Here is a 5,797-nt window from a genome sequence, read left to right on the forward strand (position 1 = left end):
GTCCATCACGCCGACCTACTTCGACATCTCGGCTGGACCGGGGGCTTCATCATCTCTTCATCAACCTACTCCGGTAACGGGTGTGCGGATCGAGTCCCAATTTTGGGAAACACCTTCCTTCGGATTGCTACAACAAATAAACCAGGTGCTATCAGTCCTAGTATTTTTTGCTTGTTTGGGTTCAATTTTTCCCAAGGAATTATTACTCTAATTTGTCCATCATATGTACACAGGTCTATCAAATGGTGGCCGCATTAACGACGGTCGCATGGTGGTCCGGTCAGTCTTCGTACATAGTCCGGCGAATGCCGCATCCGGAACTCGGACCGACCTGTGAATTCAGGCTTTGCCACGCCATTACCACATCACACCGACGCCCTGCATCGACATTAACTTCGGCGCCAGGCCATATTTCTTTTACTACTCATAAATTATTGATTATGCAACGATTTTTTTATTATTATTACTATTATCTTCGGTTTGCACTATTTTATGTGGCACAGGAAAATGATCCAGCCGGACTATATCCTTTGGCGTCACCTCGGCTGGACGGGGGGCTTCGTCAACACTTCATTACCCCATGCCGGGGACTTCGGCATCACTCTGCCGGCCTGCATTGACCGTGCTATGTCACCACTTCGGAGTGTCGAGCTCTTTGCTCCGCCACCTCGGGACCGGCTTGGGGGATGGCACCTTGTCCCGCATCAAGCTCGGACTGCGTCATCAATACCGAACACATTAACTAGCTAAGTTGCCTTCATGCTCAAAGTTTTAAATTTTTAACTTGTGTTCGGCTCGACCAAGCATTATACTTGTTTGGAAAAAAGTTGCTTGTAAATTTTTTTCCTTGTCAAACTTTGTTTGTGACGCACAAATTCAAATACCCTGTTTACTTGGGGGCTTCCTTTATGAAGCGTTTCCTCTTGCATATGATTATACTTGTACGGCTTCGTTCCTTGTTCATGTATTACACCACAATATGCACCATATTGACTTAAGCGATTTGCAAGCTGGGTTGCCTCGCTCCTGTGTTTACCCCTACGTTCCCGATTGTTCGGCTAGAGAGTAAAGGGAGCACCTCTGCGATTGTCACGATCGGGTCACCCGAGCCGGACCTCAGACTGGGTGAAGCCGAAAGCTAGCGCTCTTATTGTTTTCAATGATGGTCGGCACACAACGGAACTCATGAGTACAAAAAATCTATTGCACAAGTCACATAATAACAATGAGCGCCGAAGAAAGGTATCGGTGGGGGTACTATTTTCTTCGAAGATGCTTCTTACACTTTGCAGTAATATAGCATAAGTTCCCTGAGCGCGCTTTGTCTGTTACAGCCTTATGGCCTGATTGCCTGGTTTTTGGAAACACCGTCGATATTCTCGACAGATGGAGTACATAACACTTTTCGGTCCTTGACCGAAGAGGGAGAAGCCGACAGTCGGTTAAGACGCGTTTAAAGTTCGATTGAACATAGATATGATATAAAGTACTTCGGTACATGGAATCATTCTTTTACTCAAGTCACTTGGGGGCTCTTAAGTTTATTTGAGCCGTTTTATAATAGGTGTTCTTCTTCTTAGTCGTTGCAAAGTTTTATTATTATTATTTATCACTCCTTTTTTCGACGCGAGTGTGCGGTCACTAGCCGGGGAGCCTAATTTCTCTCTCAAAGCCGCTAGAGTTTAGTTTGCTAAACTGGCCTAATGAGAAGTACTCCGCCCTCGGGATAGGAGGTTGAAGCCGTAGGCTGACCCGCTCGAAGTCTTGAGATAGGATGTATCATGTTAAAGCACGACAGAAGCACTTCTTTTTTCTAAGACCAATTTTCGGATTGGCACCGAACACTTAATCTTGTTCGGACGTCATGTTTTTACTGACGTTTCCTAGTTTTCCAAGCTTTTTGGCACTTTTAAACTATTTGTGCTTTTCCAGCATTAGTCTCGCAGTGCAACGCCGGACACCTTTAGGGATTCGGCAAAAACATTCTCATATATTGCTATATATGCATCGGTTTCGAATTGTGTCTTCGGTCAATAGTTGGGTTGTCCGGCTCCTGCACTTGCTTCCTATGTTCTGTTTTGTTTGGCTAGGCGTGCAAAGGGAGAACCACTGCGATTGTGCTTCCAGCTCACATGGTTAAGAACCTCAGTGGAGAAAGCCGAAAACTGACTGTCACAATAAGCGTAAACTGGTCAGCGATCCGATGACTATGTTAAATGACGGGCCGTTCATAACATTGGCCGAAGTGTTTACGGCTTGACCCCGACTGTCGCCAAACACTACCGGGGGCTATTAACTGGCCTCCCAAACTAAATCCTCGATATTTTGCTCTTACATTAGAGCTGAGGTTTAATGATCATGCTTAGCATGACTACCTAAAGAAAGGAACCGATAGCGGGACTATTTTCTTTGGAAGACATTTCTTCTCTTAAACAGTAATATAACTCTGTGCGTACCTTTGTTTATAAAACTGTATGGCCAGATTGCCTTGTTTGTTGTAAATCTTTGCCCCCATAAAGGTTTTATAAAGTAGGACAAACACTCCTCGGCTACCGGCCGAGGAGGTGGAAGCTGATGGTTGGTTAACAAAGTTTTGTACAATGCGGATCTGAGCATTAATGACGTAAAGCACTTGGATACATAGAGTCATTACACATAATTTGAGATTTTACTATGGATATTGATCCTTAATTCGGCCACCCATGCCCGCATTAAGGCTCGGGGGCTACTGGGCTTCGGGCTTATTATTTACAAATATTAAAGGGGCACATCGATCCCCTGATCTGGTGTTGCCACCCGACCAGTTTCTTGGGGGCTACTGCATTGCTTGTCCAATGCAGAAAATTTTATGTGCAATATAGTTTCCGAGGAGATTTTGATCCTCAGGTTGGTCGGCTGCACCCAACCTGAGTCTCGAGGACTGAGCAAGCCGCTTTTAGTGTCCCGAAGTATTCTGCCGAGCTTGGACTTGATCCTCAGGCCGATTTTGCAAATCAACCTGAGTCTCAGCGGCTACTAGGATCAGCGGTCTTATGTCATCCTTCAGGCGCATCTCGGGTTTTAGACCGATACACACCTTGAGGGCTACTGGCTATATATCTCGGCAAAGAATAAATTGCACCAACAAAAAATATTCACAAAAATTGGCCCACATTCGGGGTGGTGCACCACCTCGGAAGCAGTCCGGCATAAAGCTCGGGCGCTAGTGGCTGGCTCCGTAGAGGGCATTTCCGGCGTTAAGCTCGGCTAAACTCCTTCAAGCTTTTTTGAACCAAGATGATATGACACCTCGGATATAGTCCGGCGTTGGAGCTCGGATACATAGTCCGGCATTGGAGCTCGGATACATTCCGGTGTTAGAGCTGGGAAGTGGTCCGGCATTGGTTCTCGGCTGCAAAAGATACCTCGAATACAGTCCGGCGTCAGAGCTTGGACGCAAGAGGACACTGCCTCCCGGGAAAAACTTCAAACCCGAGGTGTGGCATAAAAATAATAAGGCATTGATAAAGGCTGGAAACTTAAAGGGGCACCTCGGATACCCGGCGTATAAAATCGTCGAATGCATTTCGGCGATCCTCAAGATCGAAGATGAGAAGATATGTTGAACCAGTTTTCAACACCGACGACCGAAGATGAAGAACAGTTCGGAAGAATCGAGGAGCGTCCCTAACTTGAAGACCGGTTCAAGGGGCTACTGACGGTGTCCTGGACTAGGGGGTACTCACCACGTCGTCTCCCGATCTATTAGATTGGGCTGAGGCCCCCATGGCCGTATACTCATGGGCCAGTTCGGACAGCTGCCACATACAAGGAAGATTCGACAAAGACTTGGCGATCAAGACAAGGACTTCTCCCCACCAGCGTATTCGGCTAGGACTCTTGTTAACCTAGGCCTCTGGTGCATTATATAAACCAGGGGCCAGGCTAGTCGATAGAATATACAACATACACATCAACAATCATACCATAGGCTAGCTTTTAGGGTTTAGCCTCCTTGATCTCGTGGTAGATCTACTCTTGTACTACCCATATCATCAATATTAATCAAGCAGGACGTAGGGTTTTACCTCCATCAAGAGGGCCCGAACCTGGGTAAAACTTCATGTTCCTTGCCTCCTGTTACCATCCGGCCTAGACGCACAGTTCAGGACCCCCTACCCGAGATCCGCCGGTTTTTACACCGACAATGAGTTATGTGATTTGATGACCGAAGTTTGTTCAGAGTCCCGGATGAGATCGGGGACATGACGAGAAGTCTCAAAATGGTCGAGACATAAAGATCGATATATTGGAAGGCTATATTCAGACGTCGGAAAGGTTCCGAGTGATTCGGGTATTTTTCGGAGTATCGGAGAGTTACGGGAATTTGTATTGGGCCTTAATGGTCCATACGGGAAAGGAGAGAAAGGCCTCAAGGGTGGCCACGCCCCTTCCCCATGGACTGGTCCGAATTGGACTAGGGAAAGGGGGCGCCCCCTTCCTTCCTTCTCCTTCTCCCTTCCCTTTTTCCTATTCCATGTGGGAGGTGGAATACTACTAGGACCAGGGAGTCCTAGTAGGACTCAATACTTTGGGCGCGCCCTATGAGGGCCGGCCTCCTCCTCCCTCCATCCTTTATATACGTGGCCAGGGGGAACCCCATGGACACATAAGTTGATCGTTGATCTCTTAGACGTGTGCGGTGCCCCCCTCCACCATAATCCACCTCGGTCATGTCATCATAGTGCTTAGGCAAAGCCTTGCGCCGGTTGCTTCATCATCACCGTCGTCACGCCGTCGTGCTGACGAAGCTCTCCTTTGACACTCTGCTGGATTGTGAGTTTGTGGGACGTCACTGAGCTGAACATGCACAGACCGCGGAGGTGCCGTACGTTCGGTACTAGGATCGGTCGATCGTGAAGACGTACGACTACATCAACCGCGTTGCCATAATGCTTCCCCTTTCAGTCTACGAGGGTACGTGGACAACACTCTCCCCTCTAGTTGCTATGCATCACCATGATCTTGCGTGTGCATAGGATTTTTTTTGAAATTACTACGTTCCCCAACAGTGGTATCAGAGCCAGGTTTATGCGTAGATGTTATATGCATGAGTAGAACACAAGTGAGTTGTGGGCGATAATAGTCATACTGCTTACTAGCATGTCATACTTTGATTCGGCGGTATTGTTGGATGAAGCGGCCCGGACTGACATTACGCGTACGCTTACGTGAGACTGGTTCTACCGAAGTGCTTCGCACATAGGTGGCTGGTGGGTGTCGGTTTCTCCAACTTTAGTTGAATCAAGTGTGGCTACGTCCGGTCCTTGTAGAAGGTTATAACAGCACATACATGACGAAAAATAGTTGTGGTTTTGATGCGTAGGTAAGAACGGTTCTTGCACGGTCCGTAGCCGCCACGTAAAACTTGCGACAACAAAGTAGAGGACGTCTAACTTGTTTTTGCAGAGCTTGTTGTGATGTGATATGGCCAAGACGTGATGAGATATAAGTTGTTGTATGAGATGATCATGTTTTGTTGAAGTTATCGGCAACTGGCAAAAGCCTTATGGTTGTCTCAAGATGCAAGCGCCAAATAATTCCTTTACTTTATTGCTATGCGATTGCAATAGTTGCAAAAGCAATAGGTGGCGAGGCGACCATGTGACGACACATTGGTAAAGATCAAAATGATGGAGATCATGGTGTCATGTCGGTCATGATAGAGATCATGATGGTACTTTGGAGATGGAGATCAAAGGCACAATATGATCATGGCCATATCATGTCACTTATTTTGATTGCATGTGATGTTTAT

This window comes from Triticum urartu, chromosome 7 (assembly GCF_003073215.2).
Source record: "Triticum urartu cultivar G1812 chromosome 7, Tu2.1, whole genome shotgun sequence".
Lineage (NCBI taxonomy): Eukaryota > Viridiplantae > Streptophyta > Magnoliopsida > Poales > Poaceae > Triticum > Triticum urartu.